Source organism: Haemorhous mexicanus, chromosome 4 (assembly GCF_027477595.1).
Source record: "Haemorhous mexicanus isolate bHaeMex1 chromosome 4, bHaeMex1.pri, whole genome shotgun sequence".
Taxonomy (NCBI): Eukaryota; Metazoa; Chordata; class Aves; order Passeriformes; family Fringillidae; genus Haemorhous; species Haemorhous mexicanus.
The window spans coordinates 78,121,592-78,147,071 of NC_082344.1; the positions used below are offsets into that span (position 1 = coordinate 78,121,592).

Below are 25,480 nucleotides of genomic sequence, written 5' to 3' on the forward strand. Positions count from 1 at the left end.
GTTTGATTTGAAGGCAGCCACCCCATTTTCATCATCCTAAGGTTTAAATTGAGGGGGCAGCCCTGTTGTCCCTCCTTCTCGAGGGTTCGAATTGGGGTCAAAATCCCTCTTTGCCATCAGTTGAAGGCTTTCATTTGAGGAGAACCCCTTATTTTCTGTTATTACAGGGGATGAAACTGAAGGGGAGAACACACATTTATTCGCCCTTGTTGAAGCGAGGTGAGCCCCGCCCGCGGCGTCAGTTTCGGGGTACAATTGCGGGCACCTCCAGCTCTCGCAGCGTTCGCAGGCTTGCGATCGGGCCGCGCCGCTGCATTCGAGGGCGCTTCTTCTGCCCGTGGCCCGGCCCCGAACGTTCCCGCTCGGGAGCCCTCCCGGCACCGCCCGGGCGCTCGCTGAGGCGGACGGGGAATTTGGCGCGGCGGGGCTGCCGCGGCAGCGCCGGTGCGAGCCGTGCCGGAGCCGAGCGGGGCTGTGCCGGGCCGGCGGGCGGGAGAGGCGGCATGGGCGCTGCGCTGGCCCGGCCGGTGCCGGCCGCTCTGCCCGCTCCGGGCGCGGGGCTCGGGCGCCGCCGGGGCCGCCTGGGCCCGGTGCCGGCCCCGCCGGGCCGGGGGAGCGGGCGGGGGGCTCCGGGGCGGCGCCGCCCCTGCGCGCCGGAGGAGCCGCTGTCCTGCCGGCAGCCGCGCTCCGTCCGTGCCGGCAGCGCGGGCTTCGATTGCTGAAAGTTCTTGGACGTCGTGGTTTCGAGGCGGGTTTTGGGAATCGATTGCATCGGTTCGTTCTGTTTGCAGTTGCTGGATGCTAAGGGATAGGGTGTTTTTCCTGAATGCTGTGGATCTCGGTTCAGGTGGTGACGATAAAGGTTTGTTTTGAATGGAGTTTTGTAGTCGGATATATTTTTTTGCCGGGGTGTGCAATGGTTTTTAAAGGTGTGCGATGGTTTTTATGGGTCGTAGCGTGAAGTAGCGCTTCGGGTTTTAAGTCTGTTGCGGTGGCTTTTATTAGCGTGAGTGTGTAGCGTTTGTTTTGGTGGGTTTCAGGTGGCGTCATGTAGTTAATAGGTGAGGGTGTTTTAATACTTATAATTGCAGTTTTGTTTATTATCTTACGGGGCTTTTACTTGTTTGGTCTGTTTGATTGGAGTGTATGGTTTATGGCTTTTATCCGTTAGGAATAATTTATTTGTTGTCAATTGAAGTTGTTTTGGTTTTTTTTTTCGTTGTTGTTTATTACTTTGGTTTTTATGGTGGGTCTCCTTAGGTCGTTTTTTTATTTGGGTAGTTATTTTCTTATTCTTTATTGGTTGAGGGTTTTTTTAATATCGTTAATTACTTCTGGTTTTTTAGTTATTTTTATAGAGTACTGGTTATTCTTTGAGTTACTGTAGAGGTAGTGTTGTGGTTTTTGTTTCTGTGGGTTTTTTTTGTTTGTTTGTTTGTTTTTTAGTAATATTCAGGGTCAGCGGTACGGTTTATAGTTTAGTAAGTTGGTATGATTTTTTTTTTTAGTAGTTTTTGTGATTTCCTGTGTTTTTTCATAGGGTTTTTTTTTTATTTTCGTTCCATTTTTCTGGTGTAATAAGAATCGTTAGTGAAAAGAGCATGGTTTGGGGGTTTTTTGCTGGCAGTTGGTTGGCTGGTGGGGGTATTTTTATGTTTTTCGACGATATTTGTGGATATTTGATGCTGTTTGTTTTGTAATTGTTTAGGAATTAGATTTTTAATGTAAAATTAAAACTATATTTAAACAAAACAAATATATGTATAGAAATGAGAATAAAAACTTGAATTTTGAATGCAGAAAGAATATATGAAAATAAAACATGTAACATAAGTCCTTATATATTACAATATTATATTGTTTCTTATAGAGTATTTTATATGTTTATAGAAATATATAAATATAGATTGTAAATATAAACAAACACATACAAAATATAGATATAGAAATGTATTACAAATAAATGTAGACAAATATAAAAATATAAAATATTCATAAACATAAAATAATAGAAATCGATACAATGCATAATAGAAGTAATACTCTGAATATCTTAATATAATTAATTATAGGAAACATATATAAATATAGTTCATCAATATTATATCATATGTTATATATGAAGTTATAAATATAAATATGAAAAATAGAAATATAAACATATTTTAAAGTAGTTTAAATAAAGGGGGGGTCTTGGTTTTTATTTGGCAATAGGCAGGGTTTTGATTATAAAAATTATAAATACAGATAGTATAAAGGTAGAAATCTAAGTATAGAAATATATCATAAATACATTGAGATTTATATTAAAATAAAAATATAAGAAAAAAGGTTGTAGCAGTAGATAAGATACATATGCAAATGTTCGTTTAAATATATTTTTAGAGTTTTATACATATTATATATGATTATAAATATAATAAATCAAAAGAAACGATATATATAAATGTGAATATAAGTATAGAAAGTGTAAATATAAAAATATTTCAATATAGTTTAAAAGAAGGGTTTTTTGGTATTTATTTGGTTAGAGATGGGCTTTTGTTTATAATAATAGAAGTATTATAGAAATATAAATCTAAATATAGAAATGTACAATCAATATATAAAGATATGTAATAAAAATAAATATAAATAATAGGAATAGACATCATATATAAATTACATAACACATCAATGTCTATAATACGCATGCATGTGATCATAAATATGAAGAATATAATCTAAAATATAGTTTAATATGTTTTTAAAGGAAGCGGGCTTCCTTAGTTCTCGTTTGGTTAGAGGCAGGTTTTTGGCCTTTATTTCAGAGGAGTTTTTGGCGGGGGCCGCCCCTGTTCTCTCTCGCCGCCTTCCCTGCCCGCCGCCCCGGCTGGGATGCTCGGCGGTGCTGCCGCCTTGTGGGCAGAGCGCGGTACTGCAGCCCTGCGCCGGCAGGCAGCCCCGCGGCCGCCATGTTGGGAGTGGCGTGTCGCGGATCTCGCGAACTCTCGCGTGACCTTCTCAAGGGGGCGGCAAAAAGGGCGGGAAAATTGAAGACCCGCCGGTCGGTCTAAGCGGGCTGCCTGCGCGGCACCCCGACAGCGGCGCGGCTCCGACGGGATTTTCTGTGGCGTTTAAAGTGCCCCGGACACTGGCTGTGGGCTCAGCGGCGCAGCGAGCGGTTCTATTTCGGCGGGTTTCTGAAAGGTATCTGCGTAAACGCCTCTCTGCCGGCGTCGTCACTTGGCCGCCGCCATCTTGGGAGTGGCGTGTCGCGGGTGTCGCGGATTCGCTTTTACCTTTTCTAGATGGCGAGGAAAAGGGCGGGAAAATCGAGGACCGCGGTCCGTCTGCCGCCTTGTGCACAGGCAGCGGTACTGCAGCACCCCCCGAGCCAGCGCCCTGCCCCGCGCCGCTGGGTGCCGGGGGGGCGGGGGAAGGACCGCTGCCCGTCGAGGGAAGGCGAGGGGCGGGAGCGAGCGGCGAGCGTGGCGGTGTCTGTAAATAGAGGGTAGGAGGGAAGGAGATTCAGGAGTGCAACGGGACACGATGACTGGGGTGAATGGCAGCGGCGAGGGAGGCCCGGCGGGGCCAGTTTCGGCGGTCGGCAGGGGCGCGATCGCAGCGCTCCACGGGCCGGGGGCAGCCGGCGGGGGCGGGCGAGCGGCGTCGGAACAGGGCTGCAACCCCAGACCCCCGTCGGAACAGGGCTGCGCGCCCCTCTCCAGGCCCTGGAAGTGACCGCGTGCCGGAAAATCCCGCGGGGCGGCGCCGGGGTGGCGGGGAGGTGGGACGCGCCGGTGCGAGCCGGGTCAGCTGTGCCGGGCCGGCGGGCGGGAGAGGCGGCATGGGCCCTGCGCTGGCCCGGCCGGTGCCGGCCGCTCTGCCCGCTCCGGGCGCGGGGCTCGGGCGCCGCCGGGGCCCCCTGGGCCCGGTGCCGGTCCGGCCGGGCCGGGGGGAGCGGGCGGAAGTCTCCCGGCTCGGCGCTGCCCCTGCGTGCCGGAGGAGCCGCTGTCCTGCCGGCAGCCGCGCTTGTTCCGGTGCCGGGATCCCCGGGCCGCCCTGGGGCACCGGGTGCCGCCGTTCCCGTGGCTCGAGTGGCCTTCCCGGTGCCGCCCGCCCCGCGGAGCGGCGCCAGCCGGGAGCGAGTCCCGGCAAGGGGCGCTCGGGGACGCTTGTGGCTTGTCAGCCTCGGAGCATGCTTGCCAAAGTCACTGAAAGGAAGAAGGGGGAAAAAAACCCAGCGCCGACCACGAGGGCTTTTTGTTTGTGGGCTTTGTTGGTGTTGCTCTGCAAGCGAGCCACAGCTTTAAATAATACCGTGGGCGTCTGATGGAAACAGTGTTCCACGCGTTTCGCACTGTGTCGTGAGACCTCCGGGTGTCCGTTTTTACATTGCTGCGTCCGTGCAGCGGCAGGGGCGGACGGAATTGTGCATGGGGTGTGACCAGCATCTTTTCGTCATCAGGTTTTTGGTGGTGGTTTGGTTTTTTGTATCGCAGTAAAGTTGAATAGTTTTAGAAGAAGAAATTACAGTTTTGGCCAAATTTTTCGTTTTGGCTAATACATGAGACGTAAGGTAGAATAAGTAAAAAATTGATTTTTTTTTCTATTGTTTGTGGTCGGCAATATAGTTCAGAGAGAATTTGGGTGAGGATGATAGAGAATATCCTATTATATTATCACTTTAGGACGTTTTATTTTCTTATATCGTTGGTTTAATGCTCAAATTAATATATTTTTATTGTATGTATACATTTATATATACAGGTAAATATATCTAATGGCAGTGCTGTTTAATAAATAGTGGCATTTATATGTGGCTTTTATTCATTTTCTGGTGGTATATAGCGTGTTGGTTTATTTGTTGGTGTTATTTACCACTTGTAACTTGGTTTTTGTGATTTTTTTAAATTAAGTTTGGTACAGCAGTGTTTAATGGTGGGGTTAATTAAGGTATGATACTTTATAGTTAATTTTTATTTGTTTTGGCTATGTGTGGAGGCTAAATGGGTTTGTTGAAGGGTGAGTGGGTTTTGCTGATTGATTTTTTTCTTTTTGGTGTTTTAGTTTATGGTGTATCTTTTGGATGGGGATGACAGCATTTTGAGTTGTTGGGTGTTGCTGGTGGTGTATTGTTGAGGTGGTAATTGGTATTTGTGGGGCTGTTTTTTAAGAAGAGATATTATAGACAGTTTTAGATAGTTGAGGTATGGTTTTTAATTGTTTTATGGCTTTTGGCTCTTTAGTAGTTATTTTAAATCTTTATTTGCGATGTTTGGGTATTAGGAATATTTGTTTTGGAGGAAGTCCATGTTTAGTATGTATAACTAATGTATGAGTTTTCAGGTTATAAGGGAATTTTGAAATTTTATTTTTAGTGAGGTTTTCAAGGTTTTATTGCAGTAAAATTTGGTGATGTTTTTGTTAGGTTAAAAATAGGTGGATTTTTATATGTTGTGATGAAATTAGCGTGTAATGCTGTTCAGTAAGGTTTTATCTTTTTGTGGTTTTTTTGTGTTAGGTTAATGATTTTTTATAGATCAAAAGACATGTTTCTTTGGCTTTTATTTGGTAAGAGGCAAGGTTTTTTCAGTTTTAGTGATTTTTTTTGGCACAGATTTTACAGGTTTTATTAAGGGGATTGGACGTCGGGTCTTTGTTAATATATCAGGTAGTGTGGTTATGAGTAATTGGAGGCAGGTTTTTTGGTGGGTGTTTTTTGAGTTTTGTTGTTTAAAATTTATATATTTGTCTACCTAGGGTAGTGGTGTTTCTGATGCATCTCTAAGCATCCATTATTGTTTGCATGTTTTAGATGGTCCATGCGTGTCATGCCGAGAATAAAAAAGCGGCCAAGAGACCCAATTTGTCAGTCTCGTGGGAACTCGGGAGGTTATATAGGCCTTATTGATGAAGCCTTGACCTTTTCCATTTGAAGGTGAGGCCTGGAGAGCCTTCAGGAAGGGCCGAGGAGTTGCTGTAAGTTGGGGAAGTAAGGAGGAGGAGCCTGACTCCCCTGAAGATTCAGCAATGCCAAATCACCTTGTCTCCTCTTGAGCCAGGCAGAGCCCGCGATGACGGCGGCGGCCTCCGAGCGTGGCCGTAGCGTGCGGCCCGAGGAGCCGGGCGTTCTTAGCAGAAGGGTGAGTAGCAGGCTTGGTGGGCTTTGGCCGCTGTGCAGCTAAGAGGGTGCAGTGATATTTGGTGTTGCCGATTGTAGCTGACCAAGAGACCAGAGCCCGGTGACTGCGGAAAATTCCCCAGCGGGTGAGGCGGCCTTCCTTGGCAGCGGAGGCGGATTGTCATCCCCGGACGTCCAAGAGATAAGTGGAGGGTTACGAGCCCCCTGAGAGGGGGACGAAAGCGAGGTGCTGGGAGGGTTTTTTGAGTGGCAGCTTTGGAGGCGGGGTTGTGCAGGAGGTGGCCCTTTAGGCCACGTAAAGGAAGAGTTACCCGGTGCTGAGGTGCTCAGGGCAGAGCAGTCCCGGTGCGTGTCACTTGTGTCACTTGTCTATGGTGCCTTCTGTGTGTATCGTGCCTTCTGTGTCTTTTGCCTCGTGCCCCACAAAGGATTATCCGAAGCCCAGGTGTCCATCTTTGCCACTGAGATCTCTGTGTTCCTCGGCCCAGTGCGTATTCCTTCAAAGCCTTGACTCAGGAGGCTGGACAGGCAACGGCGTAGCATCTCTCTTAAGACATCTGACCGGATGGTTCTATTCAGGTCTTGTTCTGAGCTGTTTTCGACAGCTGTGCATGGCAACGATCCCTTCTAGCTGGTTAGGACTTGTACAAGATCCAGGATAGGGGGAGATTCTGACCGTAGGATTCTGGGGCGCCCTTCTTTGCCCCGCTTGCGATAAGTCCTTCTGTTAGCGTCTTTGTTCCTCCAGGATTCTCTGAGCCTGACGGGCTCACCGTCGCTCTCACCCAGGTCATCTGGTCCCGCCTTCTCTGGGCCCTGGCTGGCATTCTTCTCGCCGAGAGCTTTCTCTCCCTGTTGTGTCCCCTCGTTTGTCTTGTTCTGTGTCACGGGTGTCTGGGTATTGGGCCCGAAGCTGCTCTGCCCTGCTGCACAGCCTGGTGTAGGTATCATAGGACAAGTCCTGGGGCCTGGGGAGTTGTAATGCAGGCTGTAGCTGGACTCTAGATGGCATTTGTCGATTGACACAAGATGTCTGGAAGGCCTAAGTCATCCTGCAGCCCTCTGACCCCTGTCCTCCCATTCTTTCAGGTGCTGGCAGATGAAATCCGTGGCGGAGCGCCCCGTGGAGGGTGAGTGATTCCCCTGAGCAGGTGAGGCACCGTTTGCCTTCGCAGGGGCGGCGTTAATGGTGACTGTGTGTTTACAGCGTTGTTCTTTGCCTTTATTTTTAGGACATAAAGCCGAACCTGAGGAGTCAAGGTAAGCGGGCAAGGTGAGCAGAGGGCCCTGGATGGAAGCAGTGGTTATTGCGCAGGTCTCAATTTCTGCTGCATCTCTCAGCCTCCGTTCTCCTTTGTGTGCTTCAGGCGGTCCATGGGTATCACGCCGAGACCCCGTCAGCGAGTGGCCGACAGACCCGGTTCGTCGCTCTCGTGGGAACTCGCTAAGCGGTACGGGGCTCTGTGATGGTGCCGTGACCTTTGCCATTTGAAGGTGACGCCTGGAGAGCCTTCAGGAAGGGCCGAGGAGTTGCTGTAAGTTGGGGAAGTAAGGAGGAGGAGCCTGACTCCCCTGAAGATTCAGCAATGCCAAATCACCTTGTCTCCTCTTGAGCCAGGCAGAGCCCACGATGACGGCGGCGGCCTCTGAGCGTGGCCGTAGCGTGCGGCCCGAGGAGCCGGGCGTTCTTAGCAGAAGGGTGAGTAGCAGGCTTGGTGGGCTTTGGCCGCTGTGCAGCTAAGAGGGTGCAGTGATATTTGGTGTTGCCGATTGTAGCTGACCAAGAGACCAGAGACCGGTGACTGCGGAAAATTCCCCAGCGGGTGAGGCGGCCTTCCTTGGCAGCGGAGGCGGATTGTCATCCCCGGACGTCCAAGAGATAAGTGGAGGGTTACGAGCCCCCTGAGAGGGGGACGAAAGCGAGGTGCTGGGAGGGCCTTTGGAGTGGCAGCTTTGGAGGCGGGATTGTGGAGGAGGTGGCCCCTTAGGCCACGTAAAGGAAGAGTTACCCGGTGCTGAGGTGCTCAGGGCAGAGCAGTCCCGGTGCGTGTCACTTGTGTCACTTGTCTATGGTGCCTTCTGTGTGTATCGTGCCTTCTGTGTCTTTTGCCTCGTGCCCCACAAAGGATTATCCGAAGCCCAGGTGTTTATCTTTGCCACTGAGATCTCTGTGTTCCTCGGCCAGTGCGTATTCCTTCAAAGCCTTGACTCAGGAGGCTGGACAGGCAACAGCGTAGCATCTCTCTTAAGACATCTGACCGGATGGTTCTATTCAGGTCTTGTTCTGAGCTGTTTTCGACAGCTGTGCATGGCAACGATCCCTTCTAGCTGGTTAGGACTTGTACAAATTCCAGGATAGGGGGAGATTCTGACCGTAGGATTCTGGGGCACCCATCTTTGCCCCGCTTGCGATAAGTCCTTCTGTTAGCGTCTTTGTTCCTCCAGGATTCTCTGAGCCTGACGGGCTCACCGTCGCTCTCACCCAGGTCATCTGGTCCCGCCTTCTCTGGGCCCTGGCTGGCATTCTTCTCGCCGAGAGCTTTCTCTCCCTGTTGTGTCCCCTCGTTTGTCTTGTTCTGTGTCACGGGTGTCTGGGTATTGGGCCCGAAGCTGCTCTGCCCTGCTGCACAGCCTGGTGTAGGTATCATAGGACAAGTCCTGGGGCCTGGGGAGTTGTAATGCAGGCTGTAGCTGGACTCTAGATGGCATTTGTCGATTGACACAAGATGTCTGGAAGGCCTAAGTCATCCTGCAGCCCTCTGACCCCTGTCCTCCCATTCTTTCAGGTGCTGGCAGATGAAATCCGTGGCGGAGCGCCCCGTGGAGGGTGAGTGATTCCCCTGAGCAGGTGAGGCACCGTTTCCCTTTGCAGGGGTGGTGTTAATGGTGACTGTGTGTTTACAGCATTGTTCTTTGCCTTTATTTTTAGGACATAAAGCCGAACCTGAGGAGTCAAGGTAAGCGGGCAAGGTGAGCAGCGGGCCCTGGATGGAAGCAGTGGTTATTGCACAGGTCTCAATTTCTGCTGCATCTCTCAGCCTCCATTCTCCTTTGTGTGCTTCAGGCGGTCCACGGGTATCACGCCGAGACCCCATCAGCGAGTGGCCGACAGACCCGGTTCGTCGCTCTCGTGGGAACTCGCTAAGCGGTACGGGGCTCTGTGATGGTGCCGTGACCTTTGCCATTTGAAGGTGACGCCTGGAGAGCCTTCAGGAAGGGCCGAGGAGTTGCTGTAAGTTGGGGAAGTAATGAGGAGGAGCCTGACTCCCCTGAAGATTCAGCAATGCCAAATCACCTTGTCTCCTCTTGAGCCAGGCAGAGCCCGCGATGACGGCGGCGGCCTCCGAGCGTGGCCGTAGCGTGCGGCCCGAGGAGCCGGGCGTTCTTAGCAGAAGGGTGAGTAGCAGGCTCGGTGGGCTTTGGCCGCTGTGCAGCTAAGAGGGTGCAGTGATATTTGGTGTTGCCGATTGTAGCTGACCAAGAGACCAGAGCCCGGTGACTGCGGAAAATTCCCAGCGGGTGAGGCGGCCTTCCTTGGCAGCGGAGGCGGATTGTCATCCCCGGACGTCCAAGAGATAAGTGGAGGGTTACGAGCCCCCTGAGAGGGGGACGAAAGCGAGGTGCTGGGAGGGTTTTTTGAGTGGCAGCTTTGGAGGCGGGGTTGTGCAGGAGGTGGCCCTTTAGGCCACGTAAAGGAAGAGTTACCCGGTGCTGAGGTGCTCAGGGCAGAGCAGTCCCGGTGCGTGTCACTTGTGTCACTTGTCTATGGTGCCTTCTGTGTGTATCGTGCCTTCTGTGTCTTTTGCCTCGTGCCCCACAAAGGATTATCCGAAGCCCAGGTGTCCATCTTTGCCACTGAGATCTCTGTGTTCCTCGGCCCAGTGCGTATTCCTTCAAAGCCTTGACTCAGGAGGCTGGACAGGCAACGGCGTAGCATCTCTCTTAAGACATCTGACCGGATGGTTCTATTCAGGTCTTGTTCTGAGCTGTTTTCGACAGCTGTGCATGGCAACGATCCCTTCTAGCTGGTTAGGACTTGTACAAGATCCAGGATAGGGGGAGATTCTGACCGTAGGATTCTGGGGCGCCCTTCTTTGCCCCGCTTGCGATAAGTCCTTCTGTTAGCGTCTTTGTTCCTCCAGGATTCTCTGAGCCTGACGGGCTCACCGTCGCTCTCACCCAGGTCATCTGGTCCCGCCTTCTCTGGGCCCTGGCTGGCATTCTTCTCGCCGAGAGCTTTCTCTCCCTGTTGTGTCCCCTCGTTTGTCTTGTTCTGTGTCACGGGTGTCTGGGTATTGGGCCCGAAGCTGCTCTGCCCTGCTGCACAGCCTGGTGTAGGTATCATAGGACAAGTCCTGGGGCCTGGGGAGTTGTAATGCAGGCTGTAGCTGGACTCTAGATGGCATTTGTCGATTGACACAAGATGTCTGGAAGGCCTAAGTCATCCTGCAGCCCTCTGACCCCTGTCCTCCCATTCTTTCAGGTGCTGGCAGATGAAATCCGTGGCGGAGCGCCCCGTGGAGGGTGAGTGATTCCCCTGAGCAGGTGAGGCACCGTTTGCCTTCGCAGGGGCGGCGTTAATGGTGACTGTGTGTTTACAGCGTTGTTCTTTGCCTTTATTTTTAGGACATAAAGCCGAACCTGAGGAGTCAAGGTAAGCGGGCAAGGTGAGCAGCGGGCCCTGGATGGAAGCAGTGGTTATTGCACAGGTCTCAATTTCTGCTGCATCTCTCAGCCTCCATTCTCCTTTGTGTGCTTCAGGCGGTCCACGGGTATCACGCCGAGACCCCATCAGCGAGTGGCCGACAGACCCGGTTCGTCGCTCTCGTGGGAACTCGCTAAGCGGTACGGGGCTCTGTGATGGTGCCGTGACCTTTGCCATTTGAAGGTGACGCCTGGAGAGCCTTCAGGAAGGGCCGAGGAGTTGCTGTAAGTTGGGGAAGTAATGAGGAGGAGCCTGACTCCCCTGAAGATTCAGCAATGCCAAATCACCTTGTCTCCTCTTGAGCCAGGCAGAGCCCGCGATGACGGCGGCGGCCTCCGAGCGTGGCCGTAGCGTGCGGCCCGAGGAGCCGGGCGTTCTTAGCAGAAGGGTGAGTAGCAGGCTCGGTGGGCTTTGGCCGCTGTGCAGCTAAGAGGGTGCAGTGATATTTGGTGTTGCCGATTGTAGCTGACCAAGAGACCAGAGCCCGGTGACTGCGGAAAATTCCCAGCGGGTGAGGCGGCCTTCCTTGGCAGCGGAGGCGGATTGTCATCCCCGGACGTCCAAGAGATAAGTGGAGGGTTACGAGCCCCCTGAGAGGGGGACGAAAGCGAGGTGCTGGGAGGGTTTTTTGAGTGGCAGCTTTGGAGGCGGGGTTGTGCAGGAGGTGGCCCTTTAGGCCACGTAAAGGAAGAGTTACCCGGTGCTGAGGTGCTCAGGGCAGAGCAGTCCCGGTGCGTGTCACTTGTGTCACTTGTCTATGGTGCCTTCTGTGTGTATCGTGCCTTCTGTGTCTTTTGCCTCGTGCCCCACAAAGGATTATCCGAAGCCCAGGTGTCCATCTTTGCCACTGAGATCTCTGTGTTCCTCGGCCCAGTGCGTATTCCTTCAAAGCCTTGACTCAGGAGGCTGGACAGGCAACGGCGTAGCATCTCTCTTAAGACATCTGACCGGATGGTTCTATTCAGGTCTTGTTCTGAGCTGTTCTCGACAGCTGTGCATGGCAACGATCCCTTCTAGCTGGTTAGGACTTGTACAAATTCCAGGATAGGGGGAGATTCTGACCGTAGGATTCTGGGGCGCCCTTCTTTGCCCCACTTGCGATAAGTCCTTCTGTTAGCGTCTTTGTTCCTCCAGGATTCTCTGAGCCTGACGGGCTCACCGTCGCTCTCACCCAGGTCATCTGGTCCCGCCTTCTCTGGGCCCTGGCTGGCATTCTTCTCGCCGAGAGCTTTCTCTCCCTGTTGTGTCCCCTCGTTTGTCTTGTTCTGTGTCACGGGTGTCTGGGTATTGGGCCCGAAGCTGCTCTGCCCTGCTGCACAGCCTGGTGTAGGTATCATAGGACAAGTCCTGGGGCCTGGGGAGTTGTAATGCAGGGTGTAGCTGGACTCTAGATGGCATTTGTCGATTGACACAAGATGTCTGGAAGGCCTAAGTCATCCTGCAGCCCTCTGACCCCTGTCCTCCCATTCTTTCAGGTGCTGGCAGATGAAATCCGTGGCGGAGCGCCCCGTGGAGGGTGAGTGATTCCCCTGAGCAGGTGAGGCACCGTTTGCCTTCGCAGGGGCGGCGTTAATGGTGACTGTGTGTTTACAGCGTTGTTCTTTGCCTTTATTTTTAGGACATAAAGCCGAACCTGAGGAGTCAAGGTAAGCGGGCAAGGTGAGCAGAGGGCCCTGGATGGAAGCAGTGGTTATTGCGCAGGTCTCAATTTCTGCTGCATCTCTCAGCCTCCGTTCTCCTTTGTGTGCTTCAGGCGGTCCATGGGTATCACGCCGAGACCCCGTCAGCGAGTGGCCGACAGACCCGGTTCGTCGCTCTCGTGGGAACTCGCTAAGCGGTACGGGGCTCTGTGATGGTGCCGTGACCTTTGCCATTTGAAGGTGACGCCTGGAGAGCCTTCAGGAAGGGCCGAGGAGTTGCTGTAAGTTGGGGAAGTAATGAGGAGGAGCCTGACTCCCCTGAAGATTCAGCAATGCCAAATCACCTTGTCTCCTCTTGAGCCAGGCAGAGCCCACGATGACGGCGGCGGCCTCTGAGCGTGGCCGTAGCGTGCGGCCCGAGGAGCCGGGCGTTCTTAGCAGAAGGGTGAGTAGCAGGCTTGGTGGGCTTTGGCCGCTGTGCAGCTAAGAGGGTGCAGTGATATTTGGTGTTGCCGATTGTAGCTGACCAAGAGACCAGAGACCGGTGACTGCGGAAAATTCCCCAGCGGGTGAGGCGGCCTTCCTTGGCAGCGGAGGCGGATTGTCATCCCCGGACGTCCAAGAGATAAGTGGAGGGTTACGAGCCCCCTGAGAGGGGGACGAAAGCGAGGTGCTGGGAGGGCCTTTGGAGTGGCAGCTTTGGAGGCGGGATTGTGGAGGAGGTGGCCCCTTAGGCCACGTAAAGGAAGAGTTACCCGGTGCTGAGGTGCTCAGGGCAGAGCAGTCCCGGTGCGTGTCACTTGTGTCACTTGTCTATGGTGCCTTCTGTGTGTATCGTGCCTTCTGTGTCTTTTGCCTCGTGCCCCACAAAGGATTATCCGAAGCCCAGGTGTCCATCTTTGCCACTGAGATCTCTGTGTTCCTCGGCCAGTGCGTATTCCTTCAAAGCCTTGACTCAGGAGGCTGGACAGGCAACAGCGTAGCATCTCTCTTAAGACATCTGACCGGATGGTTCTATTCAGGTCTTGTTCTGAGCTGTTTTCGACAGCTGTGCATGGCAACGATCCCTTCTAGCTGGTTAGGACTTGTACAAATTCCAGGATAGGGGGAGATTCTGACCGTAGGATTCTGGGGCACCCATCTTTGCCCCGCTTGCGATAAGTCCTTCTGTTAGCGTCTTTGTTCCTCCAGGATTCTCTGAGCCTGACGGGCTCACCGTCGCTCTCACCCAGGTCATCTGGTCCCGCCTTCTCTGGGCCCTGGCTGGCATTCTTCTCGCCGAGAGCTTTCTCTCCCTGTTGTGTCCCCTCGTTTGTCTTGTTCTGTGTCACGGGTGTCTGGGTATTGGGCCCGAAGCTGCTCTGCCCTGCTGCACAGCCTGGTGTAGGTATCATAGGACAAGTCCTGGGGCCTGGGGAGTTGTAATGCAGGCTGTAGCTGGACTCTAGATGGCATTTGTCGATTGACACAAGATGTCTGGAAGGCCTAAGTCATCCTGCAGCCCTCTGACCCCTGTCCTCCCATTCTTTCAGGTGCTGGCAGATGAAATCCGTGGCGGAGCGCCCCGTGGAGGGTGAGTGATTCCCCTGAGCAGGTGAGGCACCGTTTCCCTTTGCAGGGGTGGTGTTAATGGTGACTGTGTGTTTACAGCATTGTTCTTTGCCTTTATTTTTAGGACATAAAGCCGAACCTGAGGAGTCAAGGTAAGCGGGCAAGGTGAGCAGCGGGCCCTGGATGGAAGCAGTGGTTATTGCACAGGTCTCAATTTCTGCTGCATCTCTCAGCCTCCATTCTCCTTTGTGTGCTTCAGGCGGTCCACGGGTATCACGCCGAGACCCCATCAGCGAGTGGCCGACAGACCCGGTTCGTCGCTCTCGTGGGAACTCGCTAAGCGGTACGGGGCTCTGTGATGGTGCCGTGACCTTTGCCATTTGAAGGTGACGCCTGGAGAGCCTTCAGGAAGGGCCGAGGAGTTGCTGTAAGTTGGGGAAGTAAGGAGGAGGAGCCTGACTCCCCTGAAGATTCAGCAATGCCAAATCACCTTGTCTCCTCTTGAGCCAGGCAGAGCCCGCGATGACGGCGGCGGCCTCCGAGCGTGGCCGTAGCGTGCGGCCCGAGGAGCCGGGCGTTCTTAGCAGAAGGGTGAGTAGCAGGCTCGGTGGGCTTTGGCCGCTGTGCAGCTAAGAGGGTGCAGTGATATTTGGTGTTGCCGATTGTAGCTGACCAAGAGACCAGAGCCCGGTGACTGCGGAAAATTCCCCAGCGGGTGAGGCGGCCTTCCTTGGCAGCGGAGGCGGATTGTCATCCCCGGACGTCCAAGAGATAAGTGGAGGGTTACGAGCCCCCTGAGAGGGGGACGAAAGCGAGGTGCTGGGAGGGCCTTTGGAGTGGCAGCTTTGGAGGCGGGATTGTGGAGGAGGTGGCCCCTTAGGCCACGTAAAGGAAGAGTTACCCGGTGCTGAGGTGCTCAGGGCAGAGCAGTCCCGGTGCGTGTCACTTGTGTCACTTGTCTATGGTGCCTTCTGTGTGTATCGTGCCTTCTGTGTCTTTTGCCTCGTGCCCCACAAAGGATTATCCGAAGCCCAGGTGTCCATCTTTGCCACTGAGATCTCTGTGTTCCTCGGCCAGTGCGTATTCCTTCAAAGCCTTGACTCAGGAGGCTGGACAGGCAACAGCGTAGCATCTCTCTTAAGACATCTGACCGGATGGTTCTATTCAGGTCTTGTTCTGAGCTGTTTTCGACAGCTGTGCATGGCAACGATCCCTTCTAGCTGGTTAGGACTTGTACAAATTCCAGGATAGGGGGAGATTCTGACCGTAGGATTCTGGGGCACCCATCTTTGCCCCGCTTGCGATAAGTCCTTCTGTTAGCGTCTTTGTTCCTCCAGGATTCTCTGAGCCTGACGGGCTCACCGTCGCTTTCACCCAGGGCATCTGGTCCCGCCTTCTCTGGGCCCTGGCTGGCATTCTTCTCGCCGAGAGCTTTCTCTCCCTGTTGTGTCCCCTCGTTTGTCTTGTTCTGTGTCACGGGTGTCTGGGTATTGGGCCCGAAGCTGCTCTGCCCTGCTGCACAGCCTGGTGTAGGTATCATAGGACAAGTCCTGGGGCCTGGGGAGTTGTAATGCAGGCTGTAGCTGGACTCTAGATGGCATTTGTCGATTGACACAAGATGTCTGGAAGGCCTAAGTCATCCTGCAGCCCTCTGACCCCTGTCCTCCCATTCTTTCAGGTGCTGGCAGATGAAATCCGTGGCGGAGCGCCCCGTGGAGGGTGAGTGATTCCCCTGAGCAGGTGAGGCACCGTTTGCCTTCGCAGGGGCGGCGTTAATGGTGACTGTGTGTTTACAGCGTTGTTCTTTGCCTTTATTTTTAGGACATAAAGCCGAACCTGAGGAGTCAAGGTAAGCGGGCAAGGTGAGCAGCGGGCCCTGGATGGAAGCAGTGGTTATTGCACAGGTCTCAATTTCTGCTGCATCTCTCAGCCTCCATTCTCCTTTGTGTGCTTCAGGCGGTCCATGGGTATCACGCCGAGACCCCATCAGCGAGTGGCCGACAGACCCGGTTCGTCGCTCTCGTGGGAACTCGCTAAGCGGTACGGGGCTCTGTGATGGTGCCGTGACCTTTGCCATTTGAAGGTGACGCCTGGAGAGCCTTCAGGAAGGGCCGAGGAGTTGCTGTAAGTTGGGGAAGTAATGAGGAGGAGCCTGACTCCCCTGAAGATTCAGCAATGCCAAATCACCTTGTCTCCTCTTGAGCCAGGCAGAGCCCACGATGACGGCGGCGGCCTCTGAGCGTGGCCGTAGCGTGCGGCCCGAGGAGCCGGGCGTTCTTAGCAGAAGGGTGAGTAGCAGGCTTGGTGGGCTTTGGCCGCTGTGCAGCTAAGAGGGTGCAGTGATATTTGGTGTTGCCGATTGTAGCTGACCAAGAGACCAGAGACCGGTGACTGCGGAAAATTCCCCAGCGGGTGAGGCGGCCTTCCTTGGCAGCGGAGGCGGATTGTCATCCCCGGACGTCCAGGAGATAAGTGGAGGGTTACGAGCCCCCTGAGAGGGGGACGAAAGCGAGGTGCTGGGAGGGCCTTTGGAGTGGCAGCTTTGGAGGCGGGATTGTGGAGGAGGTGGCCCCTTAGGCCACGTAAAGGAAGAGTTACCCGGTGCTGAGGTGCTCAGGGCAGAGCAGTCCCGGTGCGTGTCACTTGTGTCACTTGTCTATGGTGCCTTCTGTGTGTATCGTGCCTTCTGTGTCTTTTGCCTCGTGCCCCACAAAGGATTATCCGAAGCCCAGGTGTCCATCTTTGCCACTGAGATCTCTGTGTTCCTCGGCCAGTGCGTATTCCTTCAAAGCCTTGACTCAGGAGGCTGGACAGGCAACAGCGTAGCATCTCTCTTAAGACATCTGACCGGATGGTTCTATTCAGGTCTTGTTCTGAGCTGTTCTCGACAGCTGTGCATGGCAACGATCCCTTCTAGCTGGTTAGGACTTGTACAAATTCCAGGATAGGGGGAGATTCTGACCGTAGGATTCTGGGGCACCCATCTTTGCCCCGCTTGCGATAAGTCCTTCTGTTAGCGTCTTTGTTCCTCCAGGATTCTCTGAGCCTGACGGGCTCACCGTCGCTCTCACCCAGGTCATCTGGTCCCGCCTTCTCTGGGCCCTGGCTGGCATTCTTCTCGCCGAGAGCTTTCTCTCCCTGTTGTGTCCCCTCGTTTGTCTTGTTCTGTGTCACGGGTGTCTGGGTATTGGGCCCGAAGCTGCTCTGCCCTGCTGCACAGCCTGGTGTAGGTATCATAGGACAAGTCCTGGGGCCTGGGGAGTTGTAATGCAGGCTGTAGCTGGACTCTAGATGGCATTTGTCGATTGACACAAGATGTCTGGAAGGCCTAAGTCATCCTGCAGCCCTCTGACCCCTGTCCTCCCATTCTTTCAGGTGCTGGCAGATGAAATCCGTGGCGGAGCGCCCCGTGGAGGGTGAGTGATTCCCCTGAGCAGGTGAGGCACCGTTTGCCTTCGCAGGGGCGGCGTTAATGGTGACTGTGTGTTTACAGCGTTGTTCTTTGCCTTTATTTTTAGGACATAAAGCCGAACCTGAGGAGTCAAGGTAAGCGGGCAAGGTGAGCAGCGGGCCCTGGATGGAAGCAGTGGTTATTGCACAGGTCTCAATTTCTGCTGCATCTCTCAGCCTCCATTCTCCTTTGTGTGCTTCAGGCGGTCCATGGGTATCACGCCGAGACCCCATCAGCGAGTGGCCGACAGACCCGGTTCGTCGCTCTCGTGGGAACTCGCTAAGCGGTACGGGGCTCTGTGATGGTGCCGTGACCTTTGCCATTTGAAGGTGACGCCTGGAGAGCCTTCAGGAAGGGCCGAGGAGTTGCTGTAAGTTGGGGAAGTAATGAGGAGGAGCCTGACTCCCCTGAAGATTCAGCAATGCCAAATCACCTTGTCTCCTCTTGAGCCAGGCAGAGCCCGCGATGACGGCGGCGGCCTCCGAGCGTGGCCGTAGCGTGCGGCCCGAGGAGCCGGGCGTTCTTAGCAGAAGGGTGAGTAGCAGGCTCGGTGGGCTTTGGCCGCTGTGCAGCTAAGAGGGTGCAGTGATATTTGGTGTTGCCGATTGTAGCTGACCAAGAGACCAGAGCCCGGTGACTGCGGAAAATTCCCCAGCGGGTGAGGCGGCCTTCCTTGGCAGCGGAGGCGGATTGTCATCCCCGGACGTCCAAGAGATAAGTGGAGGGTTACGAGCCCCCTGAGAGGGGGACGAAAGCGAGGTGCTGGGAGGGTTTTTTGAGTGGCAGCTTTGGAGGCGGGGTTGTGCAGGAGGTGGCCCTTTAGGCCACGTAAAGGAAGAGTTACCCGGTGCTGAGGTGCTCAGGGCAGAGCAGTCCCGGTGCGTGTCACTTGTGTCACTTGTCTATGGTGCCTTCTGTGTGTATCGTGCCTTCTGTGTCTTTTGCCTCGTGCCCCACAAAGGATTATCCGAAGCCCAGGTGTCCATCTTTGCCACTGAGATCTCTGTGTTCCTCGGCCAGTGCGTATTCCTTCAAAGCCTTGACTCAGGAGGCTGGACAGGCAACAGCGTAGCATCTCTCTTAAGACATCTGACCGGATGGTTCTATTCAGGTCTTGTTCTGAGCTGTTTTCGACAGCTGTGCATGGCAACGATCCCTTCTAGCTGGTTAGGACTTGTACAAATTCCAGGATAGGGGGAGATTCTGACCGTAGGATTCTGGGGCGCCCTTCTTTGCCCCGCTTGCGATAAGTCCTTCTGTTAGCGTCTTTGTTCCTCCAGGATTCTCTGAGCCTGACGGGCTCACCGTCGCTCTCACCCAGGTCATCTGGTCCCGCCTTCTCTGGGCCCTGGCTGGCATTCTTCTCGCCGAGAGCTTTCTCTCCCTGTTGTGTCCCCTCGTTTGTCTTGTTCTGTGTCACGGGTGTCTGGGTATTGGGCCCGAAGCTGCTCTGCCCTGCTGCACAGCCTGGTGTAGGTATCATAGGACAAGTCCTGGGGCCTGGGGAGTTGTAATGCAGGCTGTAGCTGGACTCTAGATGGCATTTGTCGATTGACACAAGATGTCTGGAAGGCCTAAGTCATCCTGCAGCCCTCTGACCCCTGTCCTCCCATTCTTTCAGGTGCTGGCAGATGAAATCCGTGGCGGAGCGCCCCGTGGAGGGTGAGTGATTCCCCTGAGCAGGTGAGGCACCGTTTGCCTTCGCAGGGGCGGCGTTAATGGTGACTGTGTGTTTACAGCGTTGTTCTTTGCCTTTATTTTTAGGACATAAAGCCGAACCTGAGGAGTCAAGGTAAGCGGGCAAGGTGAGCAGCGGGCCCTGGATGGAAGCAGTGGTTATTGCACAGGTCTCAATTTCTGCTGCATCTCTCAGCCTCCATTCTCCTTTGTGTGCTTCAGGCGGTCCACGGGTATCACGCCGAGACCCCATCAGCGAGTGGCCGACAGACCCGGTTCGTCGCTCTCGTGGGAACTCGCTAAGCGGTACGGGGCTCTGTGATGGTGCCGTGACCTTTGCCATTTGAAGGTGACGCCTGGAGAGCCTTCAGGAAGGGCCGAGGAGTTGCTGTAAGTTGGGGAAGTAATGAGGAGGAGCCTGACTCCCCTGAAGATTCAGCAATGCCAAATCACCTTGTCTCCTCTTGAGCCAGGCAGAGCCCGCGATGACGGCGGCGGCCTCCGAGCGTGGCCGTAGCGTGCGGCCCGAGGAGCCGGGCGTTCTTAGCAGAAGGGTGAGTAGCAGGCTCGGTGGGCTTTGGCCGCTGTGCAGCTAAGAGGGTGCAGTGATATTTGGTGTTGCCGATTGTAGCTGACCAAGAGACCAGAGCCCGGTGACTGCGGAAAATTCCCAGCGGGTGAGGCGGCCTTCCTTGGCAGCGGAGGCGGATTGTCATCCCCGGACGTCCAAGAGATAAGTGGAGGGTTACGAGCCCCCTGAGAGGGGGACGAAAGCGAGGTGCTGGGAGGGTTTTTTGAGTGGCAGCTTTGGAGGCGGGGTTGTGCAGGAGGTGGCCCTTTAGGCCACGTAAAGGAAGAGTTACCCGGTGCTGAGGTGCTCAGGGCAGAGCAGTCCCGGTGCGTGTCACTTGTGTCACTTGTCTATGGTGCCTTCTGTGTGTATCGTGCCTTCTGTGTCTTTTGCCTCGTGCCCCACAAAGGATTATCCGAAGCCCAGGTGTCCATCTTTGCCACTGAGATCTCTGTGTTCCTCGGCCCAGTGCGTATTCCTTCAAAGCCTTGACTCAGGAGGCTGGACAGGCAACGGCGTAGCATCTCTCTTAAGACATCTGACCGGATGGTTCTATTCAGGTCTTGTTCTGAGCTGTTCTCGACAGCTGTGCATGGCAACGATCCCTTCTAGCTGGTTAGGACTTGTACAAATTCCAGGATAGGGGGAGATTCTGACCGTAGGATTCTGGGGCGCCCTTCTTTGCCCCGCTTGCGATAAGTCCTTCTGTTAGCGTCTTTGTTCCTCCAGGATTCTCTGAGCCTGACGGGCTCACCGTCGCTCTCACCCAGGTCATCTGGTCCCGCCTTCTCTGGGCCCTGGCTGGCATTCTTCTCGCCGAGAGCTTTCTCTCCCTGTTGTGTCCCCTCGTTTGTCTTGTTCTGTGTCACGGGTGTCTGGGTATTGGGCCCGAAGCTGCTCTGCCCTGCTGCACAGCCTGGTGTAGGTATCATAGGACAAGTCCTGGGGCCTGGGGAGTTGTAATGCAGGGTGTAGCTGGACTCTAGATGGCATTTGTCGATTGACACAAGATGTCTGGAAGGCCTAAGTCATCCTGCAGCCCTCTGACCCCTGTCCTCCCATTCTTTCAGGTGCTGGCAGATGAAATCCGTGGCGGAGCGCCCCGTGGAGGGTGAGTGATTCCCCTGAGCAGGTGAGGCACCGTTTGCCTTCGCAGGGGCGGCGTTAATGGTGACTGTGTGTTTACAGCGTTGTTCTTTGCCTTTATTTTTAGGACATAAAGCCGAACCTGAGGAGTCAAGGTAAGCGGGCAAGGTGAGCAGAGGGCCCTGGATGGAAGCAGTGGTTATTGCGCAGGTCTCAATTTCTGCTGCATCTCTCAGCCTCCGTTCTCCTTTGTGTGCTTCAGGCGGTCCATGGGTATCACGCCGAGACCCCGTCAGCGAGTGGCCGACAGACCCGGTTCGTCGCTCTCGTGGGAACTCGCTAAGCGGTACGGGGCTCTGTGATGGTGCCGTGACCTTTGCCATTTGAAGGTGACGCCTGGAGAGCCTTCAGGAAGGGCCGAGGAGTTGCTGTAAGTTGGGGAAGTAATGAGGAGGAGCCTGACTCCCCTGAAGATTCAGCAATGCCAAATCACCTTGTCTCCTCTTGAGCCAGGCAGAGCCCACGATGACGGCGGCGGCCTCTGAGCGTGGCCGTAGCGTGCGGCCCGAGGAGCCGGGCGTTCTTAGCAGAAGGGTGAGTAGCAGGCTTGGTGGGCTTTGGCCGCTGTGCAGCTAAGAGGGTGCAGTGATATTTGGTGTTGCCGATTGTAGCTGACCAAGAGACCAGAGACCGGTGACTGCGGAAAATTCCCCAGCGGGTGAGGCGGCCTTCCTTGGCAGCGGAGGCGGATTGTCATCCCCGGACGTCCAAGAGATAAGTGGAGGGTTACGAGCCCCCTGAGAGGGGGACGAAAGCGAGGTGCTGGGAGGGCCTTTGGAGTGGCAGCTTTGGAGGCGGGATTGTGGAGGAGGTGGCCCCTTAGGCCACGTAAAGGAAGAGTTACCCGGTGCTGAGGTGCTCAGGGCAGAGCAGTCCCGGTGCGTGTCACTTGTGTCACTTGTCTATGGTGCCTTCTGTGTGTATCGTGCCTTCTGTGTCTTTTGCCTCGTGCCCCACAAAGGATTATCCGAAGCCCAGGTGTCCATCTTTGCCACTGAGATCTCTGTGTTCCTCGGCCAGTGCGTATTCCTTCAAAGCCTTGACTCAGGAGGCTGGACAGGCAACAGCGTAGCATCTCTCTTAAGACATCTGACCGGATGGTTCTATTCAGGTCTTGTTCTGAGCTGTTTTCGACAGCTGTGCATGGCAACGATCCCTTCTAGCTGGTTAGGACTTGTACAAATTCCAGGATAGGGGGAGATTCTGACCGTAGGATTCTGGGGCACCCATCTTTGCCCCGCTTGCGATAAGTCCTTCTGTTAGCGTCTTTGTTCCTCCAGGATTCTCTGAGCCTGACGGGCTCACCGTCGCTCTCACCCAGGTCATCTGGTCCCGCCTTCTCTGGGCCCTGGCTGGCATTCTTCTCGCCGAGAGCTTTCTCTCCCTGTTGTGTCCCCTCGTTTGTCTTGTTCTGTGTCACGGGTGTCTGGGTATTGGGCCCGAAGCTGCTCTGCCCTGCTGCACAGCCTGGTGTAGGTATCATAGGACAAGTCCTGGGGCCTGGGGAGTTGTAATGCAGGCTGTAGCTGGACTCTAGATGGCATTTGTCGATTGACACAAGATGTCTGGAAGGCCTAAGTCATCCTGCAGCCCTCTGACCCCTGTCCTCCCATTCTTTCAGGTGCTGGCAGATGAAATCCGTGGCGGAGCGCCCCGTGGAGGGTGAGTGATTCCCCTGAGCAGGTGAGGCACCGTTTCCCTTTGCAGGGGTGGTGTTAATGGTGACTGTGTGTTTACAGCATTGTTCTTTGCCTTTATTTTTAGGACATAAAGCCGAACCTGAGGAGTCAAGGTAAGCGGGCAAGGTGAGCAGCGGGCCCTGGATGGAAGCAGTGGTTATTGCACAGGTCTCAATTTCTGCTGCATCTCTCAGCCTCCATTCTCCTTTGTGTGCTTCAGGCGGTCCACGGGTATCACGCCGAGACCCCATCAGCGAGTGGCCGACAGACCCGGTTCGTCGCTCTCGTGGGAACTCGCTAAGCGGTACGGGGCTCTGTGATGGTGCCGTGACCTTTGCCATTTGAAGGTGACGCCTGGAGAGCCTTCAGGAAGGGCCGAGGAGTTGCTGTAAGTTGGGGAAGTAAGGAGGAGGAGCCTGACTCCCCTGAAGATTCAGCAATGCCAAATCACCTTGTCTCCTCTTGAGCCAGGCAGAGCCCGCGATGACGGCGGCGGCCTCCGAGCGTGGCCGTAGCGTGCGGCCCGAGGAGCCGGGCGTTCTTAGCAGAAGGGTGAGTAGCAGGCTCGGTGGGCTTTGGCCGCTGTGCAGCTAAGAGGGTGCAGTGATATTTGGTGTTGCTGATTGTAGCCTCATCACAGAGCACCAATGGGCCCTGAACACTTCCAGGCGTGGGGCAGCCGCAGCATCTCTGAGCAACTTGTGCCAGCCAGGTGCCAGAGGAGGCAGAAAGCCCTTCCCACCCGGAGCAGAGGTCGCTGCAGCTTCGTGCAGCCTCGTGTCACCGAGCGTGCGAGACAGAAAGGCCCTTCCCGTGGAGGCATAGCAGCACCCAAAGATCTTTTTCGGGAAAAGCAGAGCGATGGAACACCGAAGTAGCCTTCAGTTCTTCAGCAGGTTTGGGAACAACTTGAAGGAGGAGCAGAGCTGGCCTGGTGCCTGCCAGCTCTGCAGGCAGTGGGGATGGAGAAGCTGCAGTTGTCTGTCTTCTCGGCCGAGTCTTTAAAAATGAGGCGCTTTTCTGTAGCTCCTTTTCAAGCATTACATGAAAGTTCCCCCTAGAAGTCCAAAGGCAGCTGTTTTCTTAGCAGAAGGAAGTCTGAAAGAGGCAAAGCAGGCAAAGACATCAGAGGAGTCTGGATAAAAACCTTGGCTAACCTCTTTTTCCTCCCTCTTCCAAACAGCCAATTTTGAAGCGCTCACCAGAGATCTGCCAGAGATCTGGGAGGAAAAGCAGAGCCAAGCACTGAGAACTGACGTGTGAGCCCTGGTGAGGACTGCCGCTCCCCCTGCCTTGGTGTGGGACCTCCTGAGCTCCCATTCCGATGCTGGGAGTGTTTCTCCTCTCATCCAGCCAAGCCAGAGACCTCCTAGGGAACAAGCAGGTAAGGTTTAAGTACCGAGATCTCCCAAGTAAGAAGCGACATGACAAAAGGAAATGGCCTCAAGTTGCAGCAGGGAAGGCTTAGGTTGGATTTGAGGAAAAATTTCTTCACTGAAGGTGTGGTCAGGCCTAGGAGCAGGCTGCCCAGGGAAGCCCCCATCCCTGGAGACATTTAAAGGGTGTTTAGGGACCTGATTTGGGAGGGGCTTGGTAGTGCCGGGGCAACAGCTGGGCTCGGTGACCTTAGAAGGCTTTTCCAGCCTAAAGGATCCTATGGTTCTGAACAGCCTTGACCCCCCTGGCTCTTACACAGCACCTGGATAGGGAGGGAGGGAGGGAAGGAGGGAGGGAGTGAAATCCTCTCTTGACATGTGCCAATTCATCTGCGAAACTCATCCCAGCAGGTCAGCATGAAGACTGAACGTGTAAGAAGACGTGGGGTGAAATGGAGAATCTGGCAGGAGCATCCGACGCACACGTGCACGAGTTTTGCTTTTTGCTTGGATTTCAACTCAGAAGTTGTAAGGAATTTGGGAATGAGATGGGACGTTTCAGAAGAAGAGGAAGGAGGAGAAGAGGAAGTTGTGGTTACAGTCCTGGCAAAATCTTTTGTTCTAGCTAATAAAAGAAGTTAAAAAAAAAAAAAAGCAAAAAAAGTGGTTTCTTTCATTCAATATTGTATTCGTTGGTGGTATATGGTGTGTTGTTTTATTTCTTGGTATTATGAAATCTGCGTAATTTGTTTTTTGAGTGAAGCTAACTTTATGGATGGGTTGGTTTTTATTTGAGGTAGGATTATATTCAATAGGTTCCTTTAATAGACTTCTGATAGGTATTGTTGGGATTTTGGTTTTGTTTATTGGATGTATAAACATAGAGATTTGGTAGGGGTAGCTCGGCTGCTGGAGTGTTGGGTGTTAATTTATTAGATGGCTTTTGTTAAATGCAGTTTTTAATTTTTGAATTGTTTTTTTGAATGTAGTGGCTTTAAGGTGGTTTTTAAGAATTGATTGTATTGTTTTATGCTGTTTGTAGTTGGTGTATGATAAGGGATATGGTGTACTTCTTGAAGTGTTACGGTTTTAGCGTTCCCAAGTTCCGATTTATTTCTGGTGTGATGGGGTTTTTTTGGTTTTATCTTTGGGGACAGGGGCATTTTTATGGTGGGTTTTTATAGGCAACTTTTTTTTTTTACTTTGGGTAGTGGTATTTTTTATTATTTTAATAGTTTACATTTTTTATTTTTATGCTTTTAATGAGTTTTTTTAAATTTCTAAGATAACTTTGTAGATTATTGGTTCTTATTTGTGAGTTAGCATAAAGGTGGAGCTTTGGGGGCTTTTTGTAGTAATGTTTAGGGTCAGTTGCACAGTTTTGAGTTCAGTGAGTCGGTTTGGTTTATTTTTTCATGGGTTTTTGTTTTTATTAGCAGTTATTTCATTTTCAATGTGATTTTGAGTTTTTTGGGTTTCTGAGATACTGGTTTGGGAGGAAGTTTAGGATTGGAATGGATGGGGGTTTTGGGCCAGTTATAGTGGGATTTCTAAATT

At 53.4% G+C, this 25,480-nt stretch overlaps 8 long non-coding RNA genes across 9 annotated transcripts; all 8 read left to right on the plus strand.

Moving 5' to 3' along the window:
* Window positions 1–700: 700 nt before the first annotated feature.
* LOC132326991 (uncharacterized) lies at window positions 701–24,586 on the plus strand. Of its 2 annotated transcripts, none has more exons than XR_009486413.1 (3): window positions 701–862; window positions 23,731–23,931; window positions 24,332–24,586. It is a non-coding gene; the product is annotated as an uncharacterized LOC132326991 (long non-coding RNA). The 2 variants fall into 2 exon arrangements; XR_009486414.1 differs by having other exon boundaries at window positions 24,335–24,586.
* LOC132326984 (uncharacterized) lies at window positions 7,080–7,616 on the plus strand. Its single transcript, XR_009486406.1, has 3 exons — window positions 7,080–7,278; window positions 7,360–7,387; window positions 7,495–7,616. It is a non-coding gene; the product is annotated as an uncharacterized LOC132326984 (long non-coding RNA).
* On the plus strand, window positions 9,056–9,793 carry LOC132326985 (uncharacterized). The gene is made up of 4 exons (XR_009486407.1): window positions 9,056–9,084; window positions 9,192–9,359; window positions 9,443–9,523; window positions 9,601–9,793. It is a non-coding gene; the product is annotated as an uncharacterized LOC132326985 (long non-coding RNA).
* Window positions 10,753–11,490, plus strand: LOC132326986 (uncharacterized). The gene is made up of 4 exons (XR_009486408.1): window positions 10,753–10,781; window positions 10,889–11,056; window positions 11,140–11,220; window positions 11,298–11,490. It is a non-coding gene; the product is annotated as an uncharacterized LOC132326986 (long non-coding RNA).
* Window positions 12,005–12,707, plus strand: LOC132326987 (uncharacterized). The gene is made up of 3 exons (XR_009486409.1): window positions 12,005–12,369; window positions 12,451–12,478; window positions 12,586–12,707. It is a non-coding gene; the product is annotated as an uncharacterized LOC132326987 (long non-coding RNA).
* LOC132326988 (uncharacterized) lies at window positions 16,986–17,830 on the plus strand. Its single transcript, XR_009486410.1, has 3 exons — window positions 16,986–17,460; window positions 17,542–17,569; window positions 17,677–17,830. It is a non-coding gene; the product is annotated as an uncharacterized LOC132326988 (long non-coding RNA).
* Window positions 19,238–20,154, plus strand: LOC132326989 (uncharacterized). The gene is made up of 4 exons (XR_009486411.1): window positions 19,238–19,266; window positions 19,374–19,541; window positions 19,625–19,705; window positions 19,783–20,154. It is a non-coding gene; the product is annotated as an uncharacterized LOC132326989 (long non-coding RNA).
* Window positions 20,426–21,214, plus strand: LOC132326990 (uncharacterized). Its single transcript, XR_009486412.1, has 3 exons — window positions 20,426–20,854; window positions 20,936–20,963; window positions 21,071–21,214. It is a non-coding gene; the product is annotated as an uncharacterized LOC132326990 (long non-coding RNA).
* Window positions 24,587–25,480: the final 894 nt, after the last annotated feature.